Source organism: Balaenoptera ricei, chromosome 16 (genome assembly GCF_028023285.1).
Source record: "Balaenoptera ricei isolate mBalRic1 chromosome 16, mBalRic1.hap2, whole genome shotgun sequence".
NCBI classification, from domain to species: domain Eukaryota; kingdom Metazoa; phylum Chordata; class Mammalia; order Artiodactyla; family Balaenopteridae; genus Balaenoptera; species Balaenoptera ricei.
The window spans coordinates 58390453-58407849 of record NC_082654.1 but is presented as its reverse complement, the minus strand read 5'-3'; the positions used below and the strand labels follow the sequence as shown (position 1 = coordinate 58407849).

Genomic DNA, 17397 nt, shown 5'->3' with positions numbered 1-17397 from the left:
GCGCCCCTCCTACCATCTTGTTGTGGCTCCTTTGTTTTTGGATATAGCATATCTTTTTTGGTAGGTTCCAGTCTTTTTTGTCCATGGTTGTTCAGCAGTTAGGTGTGATTTTGGTGTTTTCAAAAGAGGAGGTGAGCTCAAGTCCTTCTACTCTGCCATCTTGTGTCCTTCTCCTATTATGTCTTGAAGTTTGGTAATGTGAGCCCTTCAACTTTGTCCTTCTTGATTCAGTATTGTGGAACTGTTCTCTGTCTTTTGCTTGTCCCTATAAATTTTAGAATTAGTTACCAAAAACAGCTTGCTGGGAGTCTGATTGGGATTTCAGCAACTCTATAGAACAAGTTGGGAAGAACTGACATCTTAACAATTATGAAACTTCTAATGCATGAGTTTTGACTTGCTCTTCATTTATCTAGATCTTTTTTTGATTTATCTTACCAGTGTTTTATAGTTTTCCACATACAGATCCTGTCCATATTTTTTTGATTTACAGCTAAGTAGTTCCTTTTTAGGTGCTATTATATATGGTGTGTTTAAAAATTTTTTAAATTTCAATTGCTTGTTTGCTTATGTAAAGGAAAGCAGTTGAGTTTTGTATACTGAACCTTGTATCCTGTAACCTTGCTGTATACCCCCTTATTAAATTCCAAGGGTTTATTTGTTTTTTATAATATGGTAGAGTTTCTACATAGACATGTAATCTGTGAATAAAAATACTTTCATTTCTTCCTTTCCAAGCTGTGTAACTTTTATTCTTTTTCTTTTCTTATTGCACTACCCTGGGATTTCTATTATAATAGTGAATGTATGTAGTAAGAGATGGCATCTTTTTTTGGTCCAAAACTTAGGAAGCAAGTATTCAGTGTCTTATACTGTTAGCTATAGGGGTTCTTTAATATATCCTTCACTGGTTAAGGAAATTCCCTTGAATTCTAGTTTTTAAAAATCCTAAATGGGTGCTGAGTTTTGTTAAATGTCTGTTAAATGTTTGTTAAATGTCTGTATCTGTTGATATGAGAATATGGTTTTATTCAGTCTGCTAACCTGGAATGAACTCTGCTCAGTAGTGCTGTATTATCCTTTTCATATGTTGCTGGAGTCAATTTACTTGTATTGTGTTAAAAATCTTTTGTCTACGTTTATGAGCTATATGGGCCTGTAGTTTTCTTTCTTGTAGTGTCTTTACCAAGTTTTTGTTTTATGATGGCCTCATAAAATGAGTGGGGACGTGTTCCCTCATGAAGAGAAAATTTTTCTTTAAAAGTGTGGTTGAATTCACCAGTTAAATCACCTGAACCTGGTGATTTCACTTTTGGAAGGTTGTAAATGATGAATTCAATTTCTTTAATAGTTGTGGTACATTCAGATTATCTATGTCTCTCCTTAAGTGAGATTTGGTAATTTTTGTAATTTAAGACATTAGATCATTTTATCTAAGTTATCAAATTTGTGGGCATAGAGTTGGTCATAGTACTTCTTTTCATCCTTTTAATGTCCTTGGGAGTAGCATGACCCCTGTCTCATTCCTGATATTTGTATCATCTTTTTCAGATTTAGCTGTGTAGCGCCTCATCATCAATTTTTATTAATCTTTTCAAATAAGCACTTATTGGTTTCATTCATTTTCTCTGTGTTTTCCTAGTTTAACTTTTGTTGCTTTCTCCTCTAGTTTTTATAATTCCTTTCCTCTGCTTGCTTTAGGTTCAGTGTGTTCTTCTTACTGTAGTTTTCTTAGATGGAGATTTAGGTAACCAACTGCAAATCTGTCTTCTTTTCTAATATATGTGCTTAATGCTATAAATCTCCCTCTAAGCACATTTTGATGTTATAGTTTCATTTAGTTTAAAATTTCTTTGAAACTTATTTGACCTAGTGATTACTTAGAAGTGTGCTGTTTAATATCCAAATATTTGGGAATTTTCCAGCTGTATCTTTCTGCTAGTGATTTCTTGTTTGATTCTGTGGGAATCTGAGAGCATACTCTACATGATTTCTATTCTTCGAAAAATGTTAAGGTGTATGTTATGGCCTAGTATATCATTCTTTCTATTTTGGTGACTATTATTTCATGTGTTCTTGAGAAGAATGTGTGTTCTAACTCTTGTTTGATGGTATTCTACTTATGTCAATTTGATCAAATTGATTGATAGTGCTGTCCAGGTCACTTATGTTTTTACTGATTTTTGGCCTGCCTAATCTATCAATTACTGACAGAGTTGTGTTGAAGTCTCCAAAGGTAATAGTAGACTAATCTATTCTCATAGTCTCGTGCATTTTGATGCTCTTTTGTTAGTTACATACATGTTTATGATTTTTTATGTGTTCTTGGAGAACTGACTTCCCTCTATCATTATGTAACATCCTTCTTTAATCCCTGACAATCTGTTTCATCTGATATTAATATAGTTACTGCAGCTTAATTTTGATTAATGTTAGCCTGTTATATAATTTACCATTGCTTTACTTTAGCTGCAGTCTTTATATTTAAAGTGGCTTTCTTCTAGATGGCACAGAATTCTGTTTTTTTCCTCTGGTCTGACAATCATGGACTTTTAATTGTTAAACTGTTTAAAGTGATTATTGATATAGTTGGATTAAAATCTGCCATCTTTTTCTAAACATTACATTTGTTCTTTCCTCCTGTTTCTCTTTTATCTCCTCTTGATGTATCATATTTTCTTTTAAAATGTTTTTAGTGATTTTCTTAGGGCTCACAATGTATAGATTAAAAACAATCTAAATCGACTTTCAAATAACATTATGCAACTTCATGTATAGTACAGGGACCGTATAACAGAGTATTCTCAATTCCTCCAACCATCCTTTGTGACATTTCTGTAATACATTTCACTTACCGATATGCTGTAGTTACCCGATACATTGTTCCTTTATTGCTTTGAACAAAAAGATGTCTTTTAGATGAATAAAGAATAATAAAATATTTACCTCTGACACTCTTCCTTTCTTTAGGTAGATCCAAGTTCTTAACGTAGATAATTTCCATCTGCCTGAAGAAATTCTTTTAGTTTTTTAATAGCGAACTTGTTACCAGCAGTACAGTCCTATGTTTTTGTCTGAGAAAGTCTCTGTCTCCTTTACTTTAAAAAAATACTTTTGCTAGACATTGCATTGAATTCTATGTTGGCCATTTTCTTTCAATATTTTACAGTATTCTACTTTTGCTTGCATGGATTCTGATGAGAAGTTTGCTGTGTTCTTACCCTTGTTCCTATATTGGGAAGGTTTTCTACAGGTGAAGATAATACACCTAGGTGTGGTTGTTTTTGGTATTTATCTTATTCGGTGTTCTCTGAGCTTCTGAAAATTGTGGTTTGGTGTCTGTCAATAATTTTGGTACCATCTCAGCAAGTATTACCTCAAACATTTCTTCTCCTGCCCCATTCTCTCTTTCTGCCAGTTCTTGGTTGTTCTCTCTTTTTCTGTTTGTGTTTCAATTTGGGAAGTTTTTATTGATCTATCTTCAAGTTTACCAATTCTTTCCTTAACTATGTGTTAAGTCTACTTATGAGCCGCCAAAAGCATTCTTTAACTCTGTTTTTGATTTCTAACATTTACTTTTGAAATCTCCACAACTCTGCTGACATTACCCATTTGATCTTGCATGCTGCCTATTTTTTTTATTAACATATTAATCATGGTTATATTCCAAATGCCTTATCTCTTATGATGATTGCTTTTTCTCCCCAAACTGCCTTTTAATAAAAAAGTAAAAGTTGTCATGTATCAATAGTAGCTACAGGTAAATAGACCTTTTAGGGGCAGGATTTATGGTAATCTGGATATAAGTTGGACTGTTTTAATGTTTGCTATAGCTATAGAGGAATGTGGAGCCTCTACTACCTAGTGTCATTATTTGTTTCCTCTTTTGGCTTTAAGGCTTTTCTTTGTCCTAGTCATACTTCTCAGAGGGAGTCTATGTTTTATAGCTTTTCAGTTATAATTCTCTGCTATGTTTGTTGGGTGCAGAGGAGGTAAGAAATAGTCTTTTAGTGGGGCTTTGTCTCAGGGAGTGGCCTTCCCAACTGTTTCTGTCCCTCTTCAAGGCACATAGCTCCTCCCATCTTCCTTGTACCAAGTTCCCAGTATATTTCCTTGAAGTTCTCTCCCCTGTTAACTTTGTCTTTCTGCTCTTAGGTGAAATACAAATGCTAGAAGGGACTACAAGGGGAAGGAAATCTCTTTCCCCAGGTGAGATAAGTCAGTCTTTGTTATAGAGAAGAAAATGAGAGGATTACCCTTGCTGCTTTCCCCCTTCCCTTGTCAGAGCCACAGGAGATTTTTCTTGAATCCATACTGTGTGAAGCTGTAGGGTTCCTAGAAGGAAAGCCCAAAACAGTGTAAGTACTGATTGCAGCCCCCAGGAATTTGTCAGGATCAAGCTAGTTAGCACTCAGCTTACAGCAAATTGTCAAGATTACTACTGTGTTTATACAACTTGTGGCTTCCCCTCCAGGTAAGCAAATTTCTAGTGCTATATTTCTCTGGATGCACCGATCTCTCTGATTTTAGAGGGACAGTTTGCCCTGTGACCCCAGTTCTTTGATAGGCTCAAGAACAGTTGTTGTTGGTTTTCACTTTTCCTAGCTTTTTCTTGCACTGCCAAGAGCAATGACTTGTAAGCTCTTTCACATGTTAGAGCTGAAATAGATAAACCCATGTCTATCAACTTGGAACGGGAGAAATTAGATGTGCTTCATTTCAAGCCTAGAGACCCGCATAATTTGCACAAATAGAAATATGTACATTGAACAATTAAAAAACTTTATATGAGATAAACAATAAAAACCAATAAATACATAATGTAATACAGATTTATTGTACTCTCCAGAGTAGGTGGTGTTCGGTGGAGAAGAAGGCCAGGGCTTGCTCTTTGGAAGGTGCATTCATCATTCTGCACCTCTTTCTTAGTTAACAATTTGAGTTTATGTTCTTACCACACACTCAAACTCTTATAAATAAAATCAAAGAACAAAACAGCAATCTAGGAAAAATAAAGGGTAAGTCTAGAAACATATGGAAAAAGTGCACAGACTGAAGAGCTGAAAAAGCAACTCTTCATCCTTCTCACTTGGCATAAATTTACAAATAAAAATGCTGTGGCTCATTGAACCATGACCTGCAGTTTAAATTTGTTTCATATGATATTCTCTGATGAGAAAGTATGTCTAGTAAATTTGGTGAAGGGCTCTGCTTGAAAATGTAACATCTTAGAAAACACCACGTCTCAGACGGCATTTACTTAGTGTGTTTTTAGGTGATGTCAATTATGCTGAAAAAAAAGGAGTGGTGTCCAGAAAATGGTATACTATTTCATTTCAAGAGCTGTTATGGGCCAACATCATTAACTGAGCAGTCCCCATGTGAGGTAATTCTGTAACTTGCTGTAGTTTTCATTTCATTTAAAGTCTGGAATCAGCTAATTAGTAACTGTGTGTCCTCCAGACCAATGTAAAAATTTCACACTCTTTCAGTCTTCTTCCCCTCGCCTCCACCCCAATGTCCGTGTGGAAAATGCCTAGAATATTGGTTCATATTATTGTTGATTCCTTTCTTTTCATAACAAATACTTATTTAGACCTAGCAACGAGTAGTTCTCACTTCTGTTAACTGTATCTTCACACTTACTCCTGGCTTCTTTCTGGATTAACTTACTTTCCTGATGTAATTCAGCCTCTAAAAAGTAGGTATTTTCAGACACAGCCTATGAACTCTAGAACTTCTGAGTTCAAACTCACCCTTACCTGACAGTATCTGTAGGCATAGAATTCTAGAATCAATCAAAGAATTTCCATCTGTACTTGCAAGTGTTCCACTGTCTTCTTGTTTCCAATATTGTTGATGACAAACCTAGTGTTGTTACCTGAATTCCTGAAGCAGGTCTGAGGCAAAGATGTGAATACATAGATTTTCTCTTTACTGACAATGCCCTGAGGTGTATACACAATGCATCAATATAGTTTTGGTACTGTTGTGTTACTTTATTTTTTTTTAATGTTTGGCTGTGTTGGGTCTTCATTGCTGCGCGGGGGCTTCTCTTGTTGTGGAGCACAGGCTCTAGGCATGCAGGCTCAGTAGTTGTGGCACACAGGCTTAGTTGCTCTGCAGCATGTGGGATCTTCCCGGAACAGGGGTCGTGTCCCCTGCATTCTTAACCACTGCACCACCAGGGAAGCCCTGTTGTGTTAACTTTTATTGCTTTTCATTCATTCTCTCTATTCTTTTCTCCAAAACATAATATGTATTATGTTGGGACTTCTAGCCATAAAATAGTCTATACCTATTTTAAATTGGGTTATTTGTTTCTTATAATGAAATATTTGGTGTTCTTTATATATTCTGGACACAAATCCTTTATCAGATATATGTGACTGACTGACTGACTGCAAATATTTTCTACCACTCTGTGACCTGTCTCTTCATTTTCTTAACAGTATCTTTAGAAGAGCAGAAGTCCTTAACTTGGATAAAGTCGGTTTCTCCTTTTGGTAAGAAAGCTTTTCTCCTACAGTTTATTCTAGAAATTTTATAGTTAATTTTATAGTTTTAGGTATTAGATCCAGAGTTTGAGTTAATTTTTTGTAAAGATTGCAAGACATGAATTAGTTATTTTTTTGAATATCAACTTTTTTCAGCATTTGCTGAAACAGCTATTTATTCCCCATCAAGTAATTTTTCCTTCTTTGTCAAAAGTCAGCTAACCATATCTATTTCTAGTTTCTCTATTCTAGTCCATTTATCTTGACTCTAATATCACAGTTTTTGATTACTGTAGCTTTAGAACAACTCTTGAAGTCAGCTAGTATAATCCCTCCAACTTTTCAAAGTCTTCTAAAGTTGTTTTAGCATTTCTAGGTCCTTTACGTTTCCATAGGAATTTTAGACACAGCTTTTCAATATCTACCAAAAAGCCTTTTGGAAGTTTGCTTGGAATTGCATTGCACTTACAGTACACTATGGCAAGAACTGATAATATATCTCACCACTTACTTATGTCTTTTTTAGTTACTCTCAATAGGAAGAAAAATTCCTCAACCTGATGAAAAACCTACAGCTGACATCATCCATAAGGCTGAATGCTTTATGTCCATGATAGGAAAGACACAAGGATGTCTGTCTGCTCTCACCAGCTCAATATTTAATTTTGTGTGGGAGATCTTAACTAGTGCAATAAGGTAAGAAAAAATAAGTAAAATGAACAGATTGAAAAGGAATGAAGAAGACTATACATATTTGTAGATAACATGATCATCTAAGTAGAAAATCCAAGGAATCTACAAAAAGCTATGCAAACTGATGAGTGATTTTAGTAAGATGGCAGGACACAGTGTTAATACAAACAATTGATAGTATTTCTATATACTATACTAGCAACTGACAATTGGATTAAATAATAATAATACCATTTGCAATATCTGAAATATTTACAGATCAATATAAGACAATCTGTACAAGAAGTGTATGTTGAAAACTGCAAAATATTACTGAGAATTATACAGTGTTCATACATCTAGAGACTGAATAAATGTTAGAATGTCAAATTTTACAAAATTAATGTGGAGCCTCAATGCAATCTCAATCAAAATCCCAAGAGATTGACAATTTGATTCTAAAATTTATGGAAGTGGAAAGCCCAGCATAGTCAAGGCTATTTTGAAAGTGTTGAGCCTTGGAGTGTAATACTAGTTAGCAAGACTTTATAGTAAGCTACAGTAATTAAAACAGTGTGATAGACATATAGTTTAATGGAATAGACAGTCCAGAAATAGTATTGCACCCATATGGTTGATTGATTGATTTTGAACAAATCTGCCAAGGAACTACAATGGGAGCAGGAAAATTCTTTTCAACAAATGGTGCTGAAATAATTGGACCTCATATTGAAAAAATAAACCTCAACCCTAATCTCACACCATATACAGTGAATAACTCACTCATCATAGATCTAAAACTGTACAATTTCTAGAAAAATTTAATGAAGAAATCTTAGTGGCCTGGAGTTAAACAAACAGAGCTTTCCTGATATGATTCATGCTGTTTTTGTGTCCTAAGAAAAAAACTGAAGTAGTTTCACGAAAATTTAAGGAACACTGGAATAAAACCTACACAAGGAGGCTAAAGATGTGTACTTTGAAAACTGTAAGAAACTAATGAAAGAAGTTGAAGAAGACACAAACAGATGGAAAGATATACTGTGTTCTTGTATTGAAAGAATATTGTTACAATAACCATACCAGCCAAGGCAATCTACAGATCCAGTGCAATCTCTATGAAATTACTAATGGCATTATTCACAGAACAAAAAATTTTACAATTTGTATGGAAACACAAAAGACCCCAAATAGCAATCTTGAGGAAGAAGAACAGAGCTGGAGGAATTAAAGTCCCTGACTTCAAAGCTACAGTGAGCAAAACAGTATGGTACTGGCACAAAAACAGAAATATAAATCAATGGAACAGGATGGAAATCCCAGAAACAAACCCACACACCTATGGTCAATTAATCTACAACAAAGGAGGCAAGAATATACAATAGAGGAAAGACATCCTCTTCAATAAGTGGTGCTGTAAAAACTGGACAGCTGCATGTAAAAGAATGAAATTAGAACATTCTTTAATACCATACACAAAATTAAACTCAAAATCAATTTAAGACCTAAATGTAAGACCAGATACTATAAAACTCCTAGAGGAAAACACACGCAGAGCACCCTTTGACATAAATCACAGCAAGATCTTTTTTGATCAGTCTCCTAGAGTAATGGAAATAAATAAAAACAAATGGGACCTAGTTAAACTTAAAAGCTTTTGCACAGTAAAGGAAACCATCAACAAAGTGAAAAGACAAACTACAGGATGCGAGAAAATATTTGCAAACAATGCAACTGACAAGGGATTAATCTCCAAAATAGTACATGCAGGTCAATATCAAAAACAAACAACCCAATCAAAAAATGGGCAGAAGCTCTAAGTAGACATTTCACCAAAGAAGACATACAGATGGCCAAAAAGCACATGGAAAGATGCTCAACATCACTAATTATTAGAGAAATGCAAGTCAAAACTGCAGCTACCTCATACCAGTCAGAATGGCCATCATCAAAAAGTCTACAAACAATAAATGCTGGAGAGGGTGTGGAGAAAAGGAAACCCTCCTATGCTGATTTGGGGAATGTAAATTGGTACAGCCACTATGGAGAACAGTATAAATAGAGCTACCATATGATCCAGCAATCCCATTCCTGGGCATATATCCAGAGAAAACCATGGTTCACAGGGATACAGGCACCCCAATGTTCACTGCAGTGCTGTTTACAATAGCCAAGACATGGAAGCAACCTAAATGTCCATTGATTGATAGATGAATGGATAAAGAAGATGTGGTATGTATGTATGTATGTATGTATATATATATATATATATATATATATATATATATATATATATATATATACACACACACACACACACACACACACACGTATACACATACCTACATATGTGTGTTTATGTGCACACACAATGGAATATTACTCAGCCATAAAAAATAAATAATGCCATTTGCAGCAACATGATTGGATCTAGAGATTATCATACTAAGTGAAGTAAGTCAGACAGAGATAGTCAAATATGATATCACTTATATTTGGAATCTAAAAAGATGATACACCTGCAAGCTGTGCAGCATGGCCAAAAATAATGGCTATAAAAGAATAAACGATGATACACATGAACTTATTTACACAACAGAAACATACAGACTTCAAAAACAAACTTATGGTTACCAAAGGGGAATCGTTGGGGGAAGGATAAATTATGAGGTTGGGATTAACATATACACACTACTATATATAAAATATAATCAACAAGGACCTACTGATAGCACAGGGAACTCTGCTCTGTATTCTGTAGTAACCTATATGGGAAAAGAATCTGAAAAAGAATGGATATACGTATAACTGATTCACCTTGCTATACACCTGAAACCTACATAACACTGTGAATCAACTATAATCACCTAACTTTTGACAAAGGTGCAAAGGCACTTCAATGGGGAAAGAGTAGTCTTTCCAATAAATAGTACTGAAACAACTGGACATCTCTCTTTACACATAGACACCTCAAGAAGAAAACTAGTATGATATACATTGGTTATGACCTTTTAGGTACAAAAACCAAAAGAATGATCCATGAAAAAATGGCTAAGTTGGATGTTATTAAAATTAAAAACTTGCTCTGTGAAATACCTTGTTAAGAGAATGAAAAGCCACAGACTGCTAGAAAATATTTGCAAATCACATATCTGATAAAGGACTTGTATCCAGAATGTACAAAGAATTCTTAAAACTCAGCAATAAAAAATAAGCCAATTAAAAAAGAGTAAAGTGTCAAACACATCAGCAAAGTGGATATACAAATGGCAAACAAGCGTATGGAATGACACTTCACAGCGTATGTCATTAGGGAAATGCAAATTAAGATGGCAATGAGATACCACTATCAAAACAAGAATGAGATATCACTACACACCTATTAGGATAGATGAAACAAAAACCCAAAAACAAAGTCTGACAACTAAATGCTAGTGAGAATGTGGAGCTACAGGAACTCTCATTCATTGGAAACAAGTTGGAAGGTTTCTTTCTTTGTTTTTTAAACAAAGCATATTTGAATTGTGGTAAAATATCCATAACATGAAATTTACCATTTTAACAATTTTAAGTGTATAGTTCAGTGGCATTAATTGAGGATATTCGCATTATTATGCAACCATCACCACCAGCAACCATCACCACCATTCATCTCCAGAACTTTTTTCATCTTCCCAAACTGAAACTCTGTATCCATTAAAAATTTATTCCCTGTTCCTCCCTCCCTCAAACATCATTCTCCAAGAAACTAGGGTTTCCAGGAGAAATGACAGCTTTGACATATGTCAGAGGGACACAGGAGCCAACTGAAAGAGCTCCCAATGTCCAAAGCTGAAACCTTGAGCAATAAAATAAATAACATGTGTTAGAATATAGCCCAATGTATAAATCTAAACATAAATATCTATGAGTCTATAGTGATGTAATAAATAATTTAATTAATTAATAAGAATAGGCAAATCTCCCATACAGAAGAATTCCTGACAATTTATGTAGTTACTCTCTCATCAAATAGGTGGAGCATAATTCCCCACTCCCTTAATTGTGGGAGGGACTGACTTCCCTCTAAATATAGTACAGAAAAGTGAGGGGAGTAACTTTACAGTGGAGAAAGTTGACAAACACTACCTCAGCCATGTGATCAAGTTTAACATCTTGAGTGATAAATAATATGGGTACCATATGCACTTAATATGATGTGAAAAAGCTATCACTTTACAAACACTGTGGTCTTCCAAGAACCGGCAAGCCCAATGCAATCAAGAGAAGAAAAAAAAAACCAGACAAACCCAACTTGAGAAGCATGCTACTCAATACCTGACCAGTATTCCCCTAAAGTGTCAAAGTCATCAAAAACAAGAAATATTTGAGAAGAACTTGTCATACTCTAAAGAGCTCTAAGGAGTCATTAGGACCAAAGGTAATGTTCTATTCTAGATGGAATCCTGGGACAGAAAAGGGACATTAGGTAAACACTAAGTAAATCTGAATAGTTTGCACTTTAGTTAGCAATCATGAGTCAACATTGGTTAATCAGTTTTGACAAATATACTAAAGTAAGATAGTTCTGCTCTAGAACATGAATGATTATGGTCTTTAAAACATGATATATTAAATACTAACTTTCTATATTCAACCCCCAGAAGTTTAATAAATGCAGTAAACTGTCAAAAATAAATGATCTCATCTTTCTTTCAGAATCCCATTTCTCATTTCCTCAAGGTCCAAGCCTCACAAGCCAGGACTACTCAAGCACATCCCAAACCTATAGTCATTCGTACTGTGACCCAGTTAAATGGAGCTATTGGTTTCCGTACAAGTTTTCCTTCTGTAGATCTTTGTGAAAGCTTGAACATCAAGCTTTGTGAAATGACTCTGATTCTTCACTATATCTGTATCTTGTTCAGTGGAGGACATGCAGTCCTGGAGCTGATTATAGAATCCATTTCAAAAATAAGCGGAGAGAGAGAGAGAAGGTGACTCCAAGCAAAATGTCCCTGACATTTCTTCATTCCAAGAAGGTATTTTTACCATAAGAAGAAATCATAGATTACTGGAGTTGGAAAAAGCCATGGATAAGATCCTTGTACTGGATGTAGAGATCAAGCCCCACAGAGATTAAATGACTTGCCCAAGGTCACAGTTTCTTAGTCTCTTAGGAGAAATAATACATTTTTCTAAAATAGGATGCTTCTCACATTTTAGTCTTTTACTGTCCTTAGCAAATTTAACCTTTTCCATGCAGCTGTTGAGATAACCTACTGGTTGTATAAACTACATCAACACAAGGGACGTATCTCAGAAAATGCCCCCAGACTGCCTCCCTTTTCATTATTGAAAACCACGAGATGAAACTCTTTAATAACTCACTGCACAAGAGGACCATTACTGTCAGCATATACCACTCAGCCATATATTATAGCTTTTTACGTCTCCACACAAAATTGCCTTGAAATTTACATTTGCTATAAAGGATTCAAGTCCATCACCGTTAATTTCCCTCTACAAATTATGTTTAATTATCACCTCTTTCCACCTATAAAGAAGCCCCTCTTGTACTTCTGTCTCCATATAGCTCTCAAGAAGCGTTTCCCCAGCATGAATCTTTGATGGTGATTTTATATCCCTTACATGCCCTTCCTTGTCAAGCTCACACAGCCCACTTAGAGATATGGAAATGAATGGCTTGCCTGGCTCTGCATTTCCTGCATACATATGAAGTCTGGTCTCTTTAAGCAGGAGAAAAAGAGGAACATTTTCCAGCTTTAGCCTGTGGACAATTAGGCTAGAAACATCCCATTCTAAGATTCAAAGAAGCTTTGAAAGTCTATCCATGATTGATTGCTTAACAGGTCATATACTACATCTAATCTTTCTGATGCTTCAAGAATCATCTTTATTCTCTCCCTCAGTTGGGAGCCCTAGAAGAAATCAGTTTAAGGGAAATATTGAGAAATCCAAAAATTATATTTTACTATTTTTTTCATTTAATTTCTACGCTTCCTTAGTACCATATAAAGAGCATGGTCTTCAGAGTCAAAAATATTAGCAGTCAAATCATAACTCTACCAAAAATTTACGTAACTTCAGGCAAATCGCTTATCTCTGAGTCCCTGTTCTCTCAACCTTAAACATAAAGCTATTTTAAGTTTAACTAAGATTAGCATGTATTATGCTTGGCACATTCAAGGAATTCAAATGTTAATTGTCCCCTTTCAGATTCAATGAAGCAGTATTTTTGTCTATAATCTACTGTCTGCAACTGATGGAAACTCAACTCAAACTAGCTGAAGCTAAAATGGAATTCACTGACTCACATAACCAGGAAGTCCTGGCATGTCTTTGGCTCTGGACATAGCTGGATTAAACTTCCCAAACAGTGTCACCATGGCTCTTGACTCTGTTTATCTCTGCTTGGAGTTGCTCTGAACATAAGCACTGACCAAATGACTGGCAAAATAGCTAGTAAAAGTTAAAGATCTTCAGCCCCCTCTCTTAGTAGACCCTCAGTGAAGAAAACTGTCTCCTACTATTTACATATCAAGTTCAGGGAAGATTCTAATTGGCCTTGCTTGAATCACGTGCCTGCCTCCCAGTCACTGTGACCAATGGGAAGGGACTACTCAGTTTGGCCAACCTGGGTAAGGACCTACCATTGTGGTAGAGAACAAAGTGCCATGATTTATAGTCATAGGATTAAATGGAGTGAGGGATCCTGAAGAAACCAGAAGAAGGACAATTAAAATAATACTGGGAGAAAAAAATTAAATAAATGACAACTATAGCTTCCAGTGTGCATTTTTGTCAATCAATAAATAAGTTCTTGGTTTCTTTATTCATAACCAGATTTTCTTTTGCACTCGAGATTGTCTTGTATAGTAGTCTATGTCAGGGATTAGCAAACTACAACCCAGAGACCAAATGTGGCCCACTGCTTGTTCTGTAAATAAAGTTTTATTGAAACACAGCCACACTCTTTCCTTAATGTATTGTCCATGGTTGTTTTGACACTACATTATCAGGGTGGAGTAGTTGCAACAGAGTTCATAGAGACTGCAAAGCCTGAAATATTTACTATCTCACTCCTTTCAGAAAAAAGTTTGCCAACCCCTGATCTATGTTACAATAACAAGCTGATGAGAGAGGCAAAAAAAAAGAAAGCTTACTTAGAATATTTGCTTGAAATAAAATACAAATATTGATGACACTTTTTATGTAATTTGCATCCACAATCTGTTAGTAATAAAAGTATTTTAGAAGTTAGAAAAATATATCTTGCCCAACAAAGTGTCCTCCAAACAGTAGCTGCTCAGGATATATATATATATATATATGTTAACATCTTTATTGGAGTATAATTGCTTTACAATGGTGTGTTAGTTTCTGCTTTACAACAAAGTGAATCAGCTATACATATACATATATCCCCATATCTCCTCCCTCTTGCGTCTCCCTCCCACCCTCCCTATCCCACCACTCTAGGTGGTCACAGAGCAACGAGCTGATCTCCCTGTGCTATGCGGCTGCTTCCCACTAGCTATCTGTTTTACATTTGGTAGTGCATATATGTCCATGCCACTCTCTCACTTCATCCCAGTTTACCCTTCCCCCTCCCCATGTCCTCAAGTCCATTCTCTACATCTGCGTCTCCATTCCTGTCCTGCCCCTAGGTTCTTCGGAATCTTTTTTTTTTTTTTTTAAGATTCCACATATATGTGTTAGCATACAGTATTTGTTTTTCTCTTTCTGACTTACTTCACTCTGTATGACAGACTCTAACTGCATCCACCTCATTACAAATACCTCCATTTCATTTCTTTTTATGGCTGAGTAATATTCCACTGTATATATGTGCCACATCTTCTTGATCCATTCATCTGTCGATGGACACTTAGGTTGCTTCCATGTCCTGGCTATTGTAAATAGAGCTGCAATGAACATTGTGGTACATGACTCTCTTTGAATTATGGTTTTCTCAGGGTATATGCCCAGTAGTGGGATACTAGGGAGAAAATATTTGCAAATGAAGCAACTGACAAAGGATTAATCTCCAAAATGTACAAGTAGCTCATGCAGCTCAATATCAAAAAAACAAACAACCCAATCCAAAAATGGGCAGAAGACCTAAATAGACATTTCTCCAAAGAAGATATACAGATTGCCAACAAACACATGAAAGAATGCTCAACAGCACTAATCATTAGAGAAATGCAAATCAAAACTACGATGAAGTATCACCTCACACTGGTCAGAATGGCCATCATCAAAAAATCTAGAAACAATAAATGCTGGAGAGAGTGTGGAGAAAAGGGAACCCTCTTGCACTGTTGGTGGGAATGTAAATTGATACAGCCACTATGGAGAACAGTATGGAGGTTCCTTAAAAAACTAAAAATAGAACTACCATATGACTCAGTATATATTTTTAATACATATTTAACAGCACAACCATCCAATAAATTCACTCAAGCTCCCAAACTAGGAGCTCTCCTTGAAGCATCCTTTTCCCTCACACTCCACTTCATCCATAACTTCAAATCCTCTCAGGTCTACCTTCACACTACATCCTAAATGCCTCTACTTCTCTCCATCTTTCAGCTTCCTCCCTAGTGCAAGCCAACACCATTTCTTGTGTAGACTAATGCATTAGTTTTGGGGTTTTTAAATAAATTTATTTATTTATTTATTTTTGTCTGCATTGGGTCTTTGTTGCTGTGCATGGGCTTCTCATTGCCGTGGCCTCTCTTGTTGCAGAGCACAGGCTCTAGGTGTGCAGGCTTCTGTAGTTGTGGTGCACGGGCTTAGTTGCTCCGCAGCATGATTCTTAACCACTGCGCCACCAGGGAAGTCCCTGCATTAGTTTTGTAATGGTCTCCCTGCTTCTATTCTTCCTCATCTATACTCCATAATCCCTTCAACATCCAAGTTGGACCCTTTTAAAAACAAATCGGGTAATACTGCTTTCCTCCCTAAAGCCCTCCAATGGCTTCCCACTTTGCTTTGACTGAAACCCAATTGTTGTCCTTGGACTGCAAGTCACTACGTGAACTGGTCCCTGCCCGCCTCTTAGCCTCAAACAGATTCACTCTAGCCCCTCTGCCCCACTCCAGCTATGAAACACTTCTTTGGTTCCTAGAATATGCCATGTTCATTCCCTCTTTAGGACTTTCCCTTCCCTCCTTCTGCCTGGACCTTTCTGCTCCCATCCCCACATGGCTGGCTGATTTTGCCTAGTAATTCAGGAATCCAAAGGTTACCTCTTCACTGGAATAAAAGATATTTTCCCATAACTTTTATAGATTATATTGTGGTATTAAAAGTTATGTTCTGTTTTCTAAGTGGTTACCACAGACATTATGAGATTTGCATTATGTGTAATTACAAAGTAATTGACATCCATAACCTTATTGGTTATGACTTATCATCACATGTTAATAGCCTGACTGTCTAACATGATCTAGGTGGTGATTGGAGCGATATGAACATGATGATATATGCTAGGCGAATGACTCTTTTAATGAGATGTAGCAATACAATATTCATTTATTATTTTCATAGACTTTGACTAATTGTTTCATAATTAGCTCCAGCTCATTTACAGGTTTTGTGAGCTTGTTGTTGAAGTTAACAATCATTGGCTAAAATAGATTTGACGCTGATGTGTACTATGAAAATATGGGTCTATATAGTCTGTTTAGATAATTCAATGAAGCTGTATATTTTGACCCAGGAGCTTTTGACTTCAGGTAACTCAGACCAAAAAAAAAAAAAATCATCATCATGATTAAAACATCAAATCTTATGACTTTTTAGAATATTGTGAGACAGGAGGTATTTACAGATTTTCTGTTATAGGACATAGAGTTTTAATTGACACTGAATAAACTTTGATCTAACAGGGTGTTAGCACTACATAAAAAAAGCTTTTATTGCACTATGACTGACCTCTGCCGGTTCATAGTTATTCTGAATAGCCACAGGTTGAAATGAATATATTAATGCAGGTGAAAACTAATATTTAAATCCATACCTTTTGGACTTCAGTCAAGTATGTCTGAGTATGTCAACCCCATATTTGTCCACAACGACATTTTGACGACTTGGTGAAACACCATTTAAAAAAAATCCAGATACAAATGCTTGATCTACAAACAATATCAAAAACAGGAAATGGGGTTTGTCTGTCATGATTTTTTCTTAATGACCCCATCTTAGGTCCTGGTGGGAA

General features: G+C 35.7%; 1 protein-coding gene across 6 annotated transcripts in view; it reads left to right on the top strand.

The window, feature by feature from the left end:
* Positions 1-17397, top strand: part of LRMDA (leucine rich melanocyte differentiation associated) — a 1782822-nt gene that overhangs the window by 1403290 nt on the left and 362135 nt on the right. For 3 of the 6 annotated variants that reach the window (XR_009497877.1, XR_009497873.1, XR_009497878.1), the window contains 3 exons: positions 6453-6506; positions 7024-7193; positions 11868-13025. The gene's annotated coding sequence lies outside the window, so the exon portion shown is untranslated. Of the gene's footprint in view, positions 1-6452; positions 6507-7023; positions 7194-11867; positions 13026-17397 lie in introns of those variants that run through there. The other 3 variants (XR_009497874.1, XR_009497875.1, XR_009497876.1) reach the window with 3 other exon arrangements.